At 39.6% G+C, this 12,992-nt stretch overlaps 1 long non-coding RNA gene across 2 annotated transcripts in view; it reads left to right on the forward strand.

Moving 5' to 3' along the window:
* The window catches only part of LOC120587580 (uncharacterized), a 38,060-nt gene extending 25,298 nt beyond the window's left edge, over nt 1-12,762 (forward strand). The window contains exons 3-5 of one of the 2 annotated variants that reach the window (XR_005649018.1): nt 10,209-10,311; nt 10,776-11,018; nt 12,702-12,762. This is a non-coding gene — a long non-coding RNA (uncharacterized LOC120587580). The remainder of the gene's footprint in view (nt 1-10,208; nt 10,312-10,775; nt 11,019-12,701) is intronic. The other variant, XR_005649019.1, reaches the window with a different exon arrangement.
* Nucleotides 12,763-12,992: the final 230 nt, after the last annotated feature.

The raw sequence follows: 12,992 nt of genomic DNA on the forward strand, positions 1-12,992 counted from the left end.
AAAATCTCGGGTGGTCCCACTCCGTCCTATCTGGGACATCAATCATCTCCTGTCCAGTATATCCATGCTGTATACTCTCCCTGCTGTCCCTGTGATCAGATCGACAGTCGAGGCATCGCAGTGCTTGTGTTCAAGTCACTTTTATGTTACTTAATAATGGCCCCAAAGCGCAAGAGTGGTGATGCTGGCAATTCAGGCATGCCAAAGAGAAGCTGTAAAGTGCTACCTTTAAGTGAAAAGGTGAAAGTTCTCAACTTAACAGGGCATCGTATCATCTCACATTATCACAAGAAGGGTGAGTATAGTGTAGTAAGATATTTTAAGAGAGGTAGAAAGAGGCCATATTCATATAACTTTTATTACAGCATATTGTTATAATTGCTCTATTTTATTATCAGTTACTGTTGTTAATCTCTTATGTGCCTTATTTATAAGTTAAACCTTATCATAGGTATGTGCATATAAAAAAAACATACTATCTATGATTTCAGGCATCCACTAGGGGTCTTAGAACACATCCCCCATGGATAAAGGGAGGGCTACTGTATGTGATTCACTTTTGGCTAAGCCTTTTGATCTTAGATCATGGAGCTATGGCAAAAATACCATAGTCTTGAGGGCATTTATTTCTTACAAGTTCTGGAAGCTGGGAAGTCCAAGATCTCGGCATTGGAAAATCTGGTATCTATTAAGAGCCTGCTTGTTGGTTTTTAGACACCTGCCTTCAACTGTATCCCTCACAATGGCAGGAGAACAGGGGTTGTGGGGCGGGGGTGGGGGGGCCGGGAGAGAGAGGAGAGAGAGAGAGAGAGAGAGAGAGAGAGAGAGGAGAGAGAGAGAGAGAGAGAGAGAGATGTGTATCTGGTCTAGTCTTCCCTTTATTAGGACACCAATCCCATTAGGGGAACTCCATCCTCATGAGCTCACTCAAACCTAATTACCTCCCAAAGACTCCATCTCCAGATACCATCACACTGGAGATTAGGGCTTCAACATATGAAATTTGGAGGGATACAAACATTCAGCCTATAACACCTTTCCATATATCATTTAATTTAATGTTCTCAAGACTTTATCCACTCTGCAGCTACAAGCCCATTGGAAATGACGCCAGACAGCCTGCTGGCTCTGGGGGCATAGTGGTGACCATGATAAATCTCACCCTTACTGTCATAGAGCTAAGGTCCCTTATCGGACGTAATAATCCCTGTTATAAATGCTTACCTGTCCTGGACCAAAGGGTTGTGTGTATCAAGAAAGCGCTTTAGTCCTGAGAGGCTAAGAGAGTGAGAGGTAGCCTTTTGTTACTGCATTCCCCAGGCCACTGCTCCTGGGAGAGGTGAGGGTCCTCCCATACCACATACCAGCCAAACCCCGGTGGCCTCACCACCACTAAAAGAAGCCATAAACTCCCAAGGGTTCTTCATGGCCGGCTCACTCTTGCCTCCCTGGGAACTCTCAGTTGTGTCATCCTTGCCCTCTGACCTCAAAACTGCTTGTTGGGATTGGGTCTTTCTGGGGTTTGAACTTCAGCTCTCCTTCTATTTTCTAGCTTAAATTGCTCCTCTGCTCATGGTTTTCAGCTTACAGTCTTGCCCGAGGCAGGTGTTCTCTATTCTTTCTCAGCCCTGCAGAACTAATGCCCGCATTTGCCCAATGATGGCTCCCTGCAAAGGGGGTGTTCGGATCTTGGGCTCCATTTTTGCCAAGTCTGGGACTCCTACACAAGCATTCCTCAGTCCTCCATGACCCCTCCTTGTCATACTGTGGAACCATTGTCCCATTGACACAAGGTGCCTACATGCCTCACTAGTTCTTTAAACAGCATTCAATTTATAATCTAAAAAACCTATGCTTTGAAGGGTTTGGCCTGGAAGGAAGGAGTGAATGGGGCTTTTGAGGAGTGGCATATCTCACCAAAAACCACAGAAGAGGAAGGAAGAGACTTTACTGAGGAGAGAGCAGAGAGTACAAAGGAAGGAGAAATGCTGATGATTAAAGAAAGAGTTTGAGAGAGGTGTTTACGTGCAGTGAGAGGGAGTTTGCGAGGGACCTTGATGCTAGAGTGAAAAATTTGGACCTGTTAACGTAAGCGGTAGGGAAATCTTGATCAGAGGAGTAAGTGATGGTCTCTGTACTTGAGGATAGTTACATTACCAGCTGGTTTTACCAGGGCTGCACCAACAAGAGATGAAAATGAGAATAAACATCCAAGAGGCCCTATCTCTTTATCTATCATCTATTATCTATCTATCTATCTATCTATCTATCTATCATCTATCTATCTATCTATCTATCTATCTATCTATCTATCTATCTATCTATCAAAGAGAACCCAAACAACCAATGGAAATTAAAGAAAGGTACAGACCCAAGTGACATTGTAAGAGTTGTTAGGAAGGAATGAGGAAAAACTTCGTTCATCCAGATCATCACTCCATCTTCAGAATGGAGACCTCGATCTAAGGAACCTCCCAATGTTATTGCCGTTTTGAAGACTGGCAAGAGAAAACAGGAACAAAGGAATTTCCACAATGAATGAGACCCTTGGGCCCTTTCACTCAGTGTGTCATTGGCCACAGTAACTGGATGCCCTGAGAGTATCTGCTTCTCCTCCAGGAGTACAGACACAGGGCCGGAGGATCACCAAGAATCCATGTGCACACACATGGTCTCAGGTTGTCGTGGGGCTGAACGCAGAATACGTTGAAATGCAGTTCAGGAAGGTGTGTTAAAGAAAGAGCTCACATACCAGTGACAAAACTCCAGGGCAAATAACACGAGTGTCCCAGCACCAGCTCTCTCTGTGTCGAGTAACATCTACTCAGGAAGGAAGTGGAGACCTTACACTATTTTTTTTCTGCTTTGAGCATGTGGGAAAACCTCATGAAAACCATTCATGACCTTTACTTTCAGCATCTAATCCAAAATTCAATTAATCTAGGAAATTTTCTAAGGTTACTCTTAAACTTGGTGTTGTCCCTGGCCCAGGAGCACAAAATATATAACCTACTTCAAGGAACAGAGAGATTCACAAACTTTAGAGAATTTAATATCAATAAATTAGACTATAAAAGACTATTAGACTATAAAATTAGACTATCGACACTATTTACCATAAAGGACTCCTATAAATAGCTATATTTTTTCAGTGCTTCATATGATTCACTACCCATTCATCATTTCAAGAACAGAGCTAATGCACTATGTATGTGACACAACTATATATTGATTTGGCACTTCCTGTTATTTGTTTTGTAATTATATTCTTTAATCATTTTATGAGTGCTTCTAACTATACTGTAAATTTTCTGCAGGCACAAACCTAGTACATTAATTTTCTGATATCATCCTAGAATTCCTACTGCTATTTCTGGGCACACAGTGGGCATTCAATAAATGCTCTTCCAATGATATCAAGTTGTTAAGTCAGAAGAGGAGTCAATGGTTTACAGTTAGTTCTAAATCTTTCGTGACTGGAGAAGAAAGGAAATGGGCAAGTATTTTAGCTTTAAAATGGCATGGTAATTTTTTTTTTTTCCTCTGGAGCAATTCAAGTAGATGATATTGGATTTACCATGTAGCAGGGATCATGGAAGTGCAATACAAAACCCAGATGACAGTATGAAATGTATTTTGTGTGTATTCACAAAATTTCACAGAATCAATCACCATCCCTTTGACCGAGTTAATATGAACTCCAGTGGCAGTAACCCACGGACCTCTAATAGAATTCACCGATGGGAAATAGTAACAGTGCCCGTGGAGGCATTACCTTCACTGCAGAATGTGATCTATGGATGACAGCCTCCCAGAAAACACATTGACACAATAGGCTGTAATGGCTCAGATGGGGCCTTTATGTGATACCGGGCCAGTGATCCGCAGACAATGTCTCACCGGGAGGTTTCTCAATTGCCTTCTCCAAAGCTTTCCCTCCTGCTTTTAGGGCCTGGCCAGGTACTTTGCTGAGCTCAGGGAGGTCTGCCTGCGCTCTAAGGCTATCAAAGTTTGCCTCAAGGCATCTCCATTACGTTAATGAGCCAGGGCAAAACCAATGAGAAAATGAAGAATAGCTACAGATGGAAGATTTTTTCCAATTTGCAATGATGTAGGTGTAGATGTGTTTGCTTATAAAGTGTAATTAAGCTCCAACAGTCAGATTTGGGCTTTATTTCTTATCAAGCCCTGTTAACCAGTTGGAAAGCTGCTTTGTCCAAACTAAAGAGGCCCTGCTACCCCTGGGGTGACATCGGTCAGTAGACGAATATTTGGTATATGTACTCATAATTGTGCAAGGCATTATTGTAGATGTAGGAGAATTGTTGGCTTATGCCCTCAAGTTGCTTCTGATAGAGTTAGAAGAGGTAAAACTGACCCATGTGAACCCATGTGTAATTATGGTTAAATTGCCAGATTGGGGCATTCTGCACTATGGACTGTATGATGATTATGCAGTCAAAGCTGCCTGATACACCTGTACTTCACTCAGCATTGCTTTAATACAGTGACACAATGGGCATATGACCTGGCACTGAGCAATAACTCAGATACGTAGTACATGGCAGGGGAAAGAGTGGATTTACCAGCGGATGCTGAAAAGACCCAAGCTTACATTCCAAGAGTGACTCAAGGGCATGTGGAAAAGAGCACTGGGGAGAAGGGAAGATACAGGAAATTACTAACACTGATGAGGAGGAGCTTGGCCAAGATGCTTCACAGGTTGCCTCATTTTCCCTTAACAAAGGCCCTGTGAAGTAGAGATTAACATCACCATATTACACATTAAGAAACAGCAGCTCAGAGAGATTACCTGTTTTGCCCCAGGTCACGCAACCAGGAAATGATCCAGACAAAACTCAAACCCAAGCCTGTCTGCCCCACAGCTCACGCTCTTTCAACTCCACTATTGTCTGGATCACACCTTCTATCTTCTTGGCCAAAGCATATGAATAACCATTGTCTCATCCACAATACTGTGTAATAGTCTTCAAAACGGCCCCTGATTCTGGGTTGGGTGGGCAAAGGGAGAGATCAAGCGCAAGAAGACACCGTGAAGAACATATTCAAGAGACTGCCTTCTGCCAAATCTAAGGCCAGGGCTGGCGTTCTGCCAGGAGGCCCCAGTCTAGCATACCAGCCAGCATCCACTCTGATAATGTCACTCATAATGTCCTTAATGGGTCCCTGAAATTTGAGGACACTGACTGTTGGTTTTTTGAGAGGAATAATGTCAAACCTGAATGCAACTCTAAGGTTAAGAGAAGGCAATATGAATGACACTCATTGCTGGGAGAAAATTAATACTGAGAAAAAAAAATCAATCCTTTCAGTCAAACACATTATATATATACACACACACACACACACACACACACACATATGTATGTGTGTATATATATATATATATACACACACATATATATATACATATATATATCATATATATATATACACACATATATATATATACATATATATATCATATATATAACCCTAAGTTTATTAGGAAACAAGCACAAAATTTTATATAAAATTTTAAATATATATTATAATTGGCTTGTGCTTTGGTCTGAACATATGACATTAGAAGACTTTTATTGTTGCATAGATACTTAAAACACATAACTATTCTTCTAGTTACCCTAATCCATTTCCAATATCTAACTCCTCAGAGATAAGCACCTTTAACAGCTTAGTATATATGTGTTTGTTTTACAAAAATTTAGTCATATATACTACTCTGCAGCTTGTCTTTAGTACATAGCATAACAAGGATATCCTTCCTTGTCAATGTATAGAGAATCATTTTGTTCTTTTCCATAAATGCCTGTATTCTTTGTATAGATATATCATAACTTTAAGACTTATTGGCATATATTTACAGTGTTTTCAATGTTTTGATATTTTAAACAATGCTACCAAAAACATCCCTGTGTATTTTTGCACACTTACATGAATATTTTGACAAGAAAAATGTACCATTTAAAATAAATTGGTTTCCTTTTAGCAAATTAATGTCAAGTATTTGTCTGTGCCTACTTTATAGAAATTCATGCATATATTTACTATTACTCTATATAATTTACTGACATTATTTAGCAATATGATAAATTGATATTAGAATAATATATTTGGTATAGTTCTTGATCATATACAACCACCCAAAATAAGATTGCATTTATAGTTTTATATCAATTTACTTTCAGTCGCAGTTGATGAGCACCTACTGCAGTGAAAATCAGGCACTATCCTAACAGGTTTCGAAAGCACTCAGAATTCATAGTAGTAACTCAATGAGTACTTGGATAACCAGAGAAGGCTTCTTGGAAGAGTTGGAACTTCAGCTGTGCCTTGAAACATAAGTAGGATTTGGATAGAGGGGGTAGCCAAGTATGTGAACCTGGAGAAGTCAGGACCAAGAGCAGAGATGGGCCAATGGAGAAGTATACTTTGAGAGTCATGAGAAAGGGATCAGAGAGGCAAAGTAAGCCTTTGAAAAACAGATCAGATGATCTAGATTTGGTACAGAAATAGGAAATCAGGACCAATGGGCAGTTTGGGAGAGTATTTAACAAAGCTAGCAGTTATATGAAGAAGGGCTCAAAGAGGATAGACAAAGAGGTATTAGACCAGTAGTAGATCTAGAGTCTACACTGGAGTAGTAACCCCACAGATAAAAAGAGATAGTGAAGTGACTATTCTATAGAAAGAACCAGCGTGGTTCACAATAAGGACTCCTGCTACTGAGAGTTTACTTTGTGCCCAGCGCTGTGCTAAATGTTCTAGTTACATAGTCTTATTTAATCCTCATGATGACCCTTTGAGTCTGCATGATAACTGACTTAATAGATGAGATATGCTGAGAGCTCAGCTCAGAGAAGTTAAGTGACATGCCCAAGGTCACAGAGATTACAAATTACAGAGTGGAGATCCTAACCCATGTGCAATTCCAAGGCCAGGAACCAGTGCTGAAATGTAGAGTTATATCACAAACATTATGAAGATTCTATTTTGGATTAGCTCATAGTTTCAAAAGGAGATGGCCCTTCTTTTTTCACCGTGTTTATCTCCTTCTATGGAAAACTATAAGAAGGTAGTTTCCTTAAAGAAATGACTGAGATCAGATTACACCTGGGATAGTTCCACCAGGCTTATGGCATTCTTGAGAAATAAAATAACCTAAATTTTAATGCAAGTTTTGTCAATTCAGTAAGTTACCTCACACGATGTCAAGTTCTTGAAACCTCACTTTTCTTATTTACAATGAGGTACAGTAGATGATATGACAGATGCTCCTAGTTCCTAAATACCATGGTGCTTCTTATTTTTTGTATTTTTGTTGTCAAATGATGTTGATTAGATGTCTGCCCTAACAAAATCTAAATCTTATTTGGCCCCCAGGACTATATATAACCTCTTATAATTCCACTATACATTTATTCATTATATTTCTTGAGTACTTGCTGTGTATCAGACACTTGTCTAAATGCTCTAGATATAGCAAGGAACAAAATACCGATCTTACCTTTTAGTAGAATAATGAGAGCTAACTTTTACAGTGTGTCCTTTGTTCTTATGTGTGATTTACATATTAACTCATTTTAATCTTTACACCAACATCATGAGGTATTTCTTTATGAGACCGAGGCATATTGAGGGTAAGTAACTTGTCAGAAGCAGGTCTTTCTCAGGCTTTTTGCATTGCTGCACTTTGCCTCTCAGAGTCACCTTGGCCACTATCTGGATGGAAATGTTAAAGTAGCTCCATCCTAAGTCTGTTTCCGCTGCTTGCCCAGTATCCAGCTCTAAGGACAATACTCTAGCATGACTTACCGACAAAGAAATGCCGACCTGGACATGTTTACAAAATGTCTTTCACCATAGAAACTGGCCACTTTGACGGGCATGTTTTAGCAGGAAACAAAGTGGCTTGCTTTCCAAAGTGCTCACTCTTGCATCTCATAACCAAAGGAGAAGAGCAGCATCTTTTTTTTTTTTTATTGGCCCATAACATTTCAGTTATGTGAGTGTGGCACAAAATGACAGCTGTTAACACAGCAGGCTACCTCTTGGCATTCCAATGATGGCTATATTAGTGCCACCACAGGCGCAGGCCTGTCATAGCCTTTCGTGAATCAAAGTGCCACTAATTTTCCCCTTATAAAGACCACAAGATGGTATCCAGGCTGTGCCTTTCAATTTACATTGTTCTGCTATATAACAGCAAGATCATGAATTTTAAATGCCTACTGCGATTTGGTCCTATAACTGCACCTTGGGCCCAATGCCATTACTGAGAGGATGGTGCAAAGTAAGTATAATAGTATTTTTACAGTGAAATCTGCTTACAATAAATTCTGAGGACTGAGGATAAATTCTGTTGAGGATCCTCATTAAATACTAATTACCCCTCCTCCCTCTATGCTCTCACCTCACTCATACACATTATATAAGCCTTATCTTACAGGACTCAGCATAAGACAAAAAGGAGTGTCTTACTGTTTTGTGTAGATGCTAGTAATAAAGGGGACAGATAGTGAAGATAAGATAGAGGATAAAGATAGAAGAAAGAATTAGAGGCCCGTTGATTGTGGCTTCATTAATAATTCATAATCTGTTTCTCCAAACCAAGGCTTCTTCCTTACTTTTTCTCAACTGATGTTACCACAATTCTCCTGAACACCTAGGCCTGGAGCAATGAAATCAGATCTTTGCCTTGTTCTCACTTTGCCATTCACATTCAGTCACTAGGTTTGTGGCTATCTCCTCTACAAAATCTCTCACCGCCAGCCTTCATTTCTATTCCCACAGTTATTACTTTAATAGTGGTCATTATAATCTAACAAGTGAATTATTGCAATCATCAGTTTATTGTAGATAAGAATTCGACTCTGGATGCAAATAAATCTGGGTTCAAGTTCTGGACCAGATGCTCCCTAGCTGTGTGACCTTGGACACATTATTTTACATTTCCAAGCCTCATCTGAAAAACAGATATAGTAAATAACTATCTTTAGGGTGGTTAAAATAATCAAGATAATGCATACAAAGTGCTTAAATTATTTTAAGACTATTTTGCATAATCAATTTATCCCTCTTTACTATGCTCGATAACTTATTTCAAGTTTCTCTAACTAAAATAAAGCAGCAACAACATCTTCTGTTCCAAATCAGACCCCCAGCATATAAGACAAATACCAAACGCTTGGGCCTCTCATTCAAGGCCTTTTACTATCAGACCTTAAGTACCTTCGCATCCTACCTCCATTTCATTACTGTTCACTGTTCATATCATTCTTTTCCCCTTCATCTCTATCCCTTCTCGTCATCCAAAGGTGCAAACATTTTAAGGCCTACTTCAAATACAGCGTCCTTCATAAATGTTTTCTTGATACTCAAACCCAAACTAGTCTCCTTCTCCACTAAACCCTGTAGTTGACACCTATTTCCCATGTGGTTTATACTGCAGAGTACGTATTGCCAAGCTTGAACTTCTTCTTTCATATGTTTGTTTTATTTTTGTAGTTAAATGAGGATATCCTTTGTTTCCAAGCCAAGGGACCACCTTACAGGTGCAATTGTCTTAGAACAAAGCCTTTTGATTCGTTAGTAACTAATTTCTTTTGGATGCAGTTCAAAACATACACATTTGCCCCAAACACCTTGATTGATGAATTCTGGAAGAAAATATCTTTAAGCAATATGAAGAACTTGGACCCAGAAGATTTTAGTGTCCTCGATGCTAGGTTGGCAGTAGCTGAAGTAAAGCCATCAGTGAATATCTCTGGCAGAAGCCCGTCCTCAAGGCAGCCTAGGATTCTTCTAGATGCCTGAAGAAGGTTCTTGAAAATAGAGCAAAGTTTCCTCGGCCTACGCCATATGTCAATGGGTAGAGATAGAAGCTTCACCTCACAGGGGCAGAGACCAAGGAGTCCTGCCCACCTCACATGTTGGGGTACCAAAAGGAAGGAACCCCTTTGTAGACAACATCCATGGAGTTCCCATGGTATTCTTATTTCTGATAATTGAATTCATACCACAAAGCATGTTGTTCAAAGAGAGCCTTTTTATATACAATGAATCATAATGAATAAGAAATAAAAAAGGTACCAGTGTGTGAATGGATTCTATTTTATAAGATGAATTGTCCTTACCCTCCGTGTCTTTCTTCCATCCTTACTAAGCAAGCCATCTGTTTTTCCCAGCCAAATTGAACAACAGAGTCTTTGTCCTGATCCATCTGACAAATATAAAGTCAAGTTCCTCATTCCCAGAAGCCACTGACAGTTGGGCCCAGAGCACCAGAGGGTAAGACAAATCAAAACCAGGGGTGGGCAGAGCAGTACCAGGAACGAAAAGAAAGTGGTGGTAGGCTCTTCTCAGAAACTGTGTCACAGTGGCAACAAAGGAACAGTACAGGGAGGTCATTAGGAGACAAAGGTGCCAAAAGTCAAGAATCAAATATTATAAGGAGGAGAAAGAAACAAGCTAATGAGAGGCGAAAGTGTTGGGAGTATCATCATCTTCATCATCATCTTCGTTATCGTCACGGTCTCCTCTCAGAACCCCATAACCCAGATGTGTTCTCAAATTCAGAATTTTTGGATTTTAGATACGTTAATTAATTTCAATGCAATAATATGTCTGCAGCAAATCATACTAAGTGGGATTAAACAGAGCTAGTAAATAGCCTCGTATCAATTCAGGTCAGGCTTTGCCACCAAATGAGTTTTGACATCAATTTACAAACACATAAAACTTTTGTTTTTTAGAATTCAGGGGTCTTCAGAATTACAAATGAGACTGTGGACTAAGAGAACACTCATGGATTAAGAGAACACTTATGTATGAAGTCTGAACTTATAAAGTGTGTAAGGACCTCCACACACCTGGTGGATTGAATCTCGGATGACAGGCATCATCTCTACTGCAAAATGAGGAAACCGAGCCCCCAGGAGGCTAACATCCTCACAGACATCTCACACCTCGCTTATGACTTGAAACCATAGCTATCGGTAGGTAACAGGATTTGGATACAGGGATCTCACTATGTGTGTGTTTGTTTGTTTTTACTATACAGAGTCACATGACAAAGCCTTTCATGTGCAGTGAACCCAAATTTTGATGATATGAATTTAATTTAAATATATTCTGGAATCTGTACTCATCTCACACTGCTGCTTTATTGGCATTGCCATTGTTCTCTGATGTCTCTCCCTATTTTGGAATTCCTCCTTGTTGACTTTGGGTTGTAAACAGGGCCTCTTATTCTGATGTTGATCAGTCACACCAGTGACTCCATTTCCTTCTAATGACCAATTTCAGGGAATACATCTAAGGTTATTTAAAAAGTCACTTGATTCTACAATATCACTAGTAATTACGGGGTGTCGTGATGTCTGCAAAAGAGAATTTTATTTAAAAAAAAAAAACTAATTTTTTGAAATGGTAGAAGAAAAGGAGATTGTGTTGTCTTCCCTGTAGTCTGCAGATCATATTTGTGTGTAACTGTTACGGAAATACAATCAGACAATTGCATGTCTACCCAGAAGTGCAGGGGACAGCTTTACTGACCAACATCGCTGTTCCTGCACGTTAGTTAGCATCTTGCTCTTTCATCTGATACTCACTCCCTCTTGCAGCCACCGCTCTAAGCAGAATGCAGCTCCAGATAAAAAGTTCTGTGGTGTCATTAGAGCTATAGCCTTGGCTCTCACTCCTGGCACCAGTCTAAGGGTATCTCTCCTTCAGTCACTCCTCTGCAATGACCAGCTCAGCTGAGACCATGTAGGGAGAAACAGGAGAGCAGATGGAGGTGGGGGCAGAACCCACCCACCTTCACTACCTTCTCCCTTATGCCTACCTTACTGAGCTTTTTGGCCCATCGGTGACTTTACTTCTATAACCAGATACCATTCAGAGCAAATTTAAAAGCCGCAGATTTATCATCCAGAAGCTTTTCCAAGTTTCATGATGCTCGAACTCCTTCCCTCAAGTGGACAGCCTTTTTTGGAAAACAAATAGCTATTATCTGGGACTTGTTTTCCCCAAGTATTGGTTTTCCAGAATATAAATTGTTAAGTAACTTGTCACACCTATTTTCCTTTGAACTTGAATGGTCTGAGAAGTAAGTTGGTTTCTCACACTTAGACTTACCAGATGCAGTTTGAAGAGAGTACAGTGTAGTTAGGCTGGGGAGAGAAGAAGCAGCCCTCTCGCTATTGTGTGAAGATTTTCATTTGACTACTATTAATACTAATGAGGGTAATCTGCCAAAATCCTTGTGCACTAAAATGAAAATATATGCTTTGGTATAGAGGTTTCCTGTTACCCTGTTGATAATTCATTGTATGATGTGATCAACTTATACTATAATAATGGCACTTATACATCACACTTTGAAGATGCATTTTATTGACTTAATGTGAATATTATTGCCATCGTTTATTACAGAGAAGTATCTTGTAGTAATTGAAATACAATATGGTGTCATTAATCATCCTGAATACAAAATGTTAACTTAAAAATGGTCACACTGTATTAAATGCTCTTCTAACCATAAAGCAATTTGATTTGCAAGTCTGTAAAAAGCTGGATGGTCAGGATTTAGTGTAACTAGCACTTGGAACATATTTCTCTATTAGATTTCTCAACAGTTTGCTTTAACTGAAATAAGATTTATTGTTTTGTTTGGGTAGGTTTTCCCTGCCAATGTGTACTTCACTGGATAAATGATTGTCTGAAGTCATTTTCATATAACATGAGAACAGGACTGTTTCTTCGTCTCTCTGGATTGACCCTGAGAACCAGTTAACTCCCTTATCTATATTTTCAATATTTAACATACCTGAACCCTAAATAAAGGAAGTGGTACTGTCACAACAACAACAACAACAATAAAACAACAACAACAAATCACTGAAAATGAGAAGGATGATTACAGATCTCTGCCCACACATCGTTCCAGTGTGTAGTTCCAAAAGCCCCAT

Source organism: Pteropus medius, unplaced genomic scaffold (genome assembly GCF_902729225.1).
Source record: "Pteropus medius unplaced genomic scaffold, Ma_sr-lr_union100, whole genome shotgun sequence".
NCBI classification, from domain to species: domain Eukaryota; kingdom Metazoa; phylum Chordata; class Mammalia; order Chiroptera; family Pteropodidae; genus Pteropus; species Pteropus medius.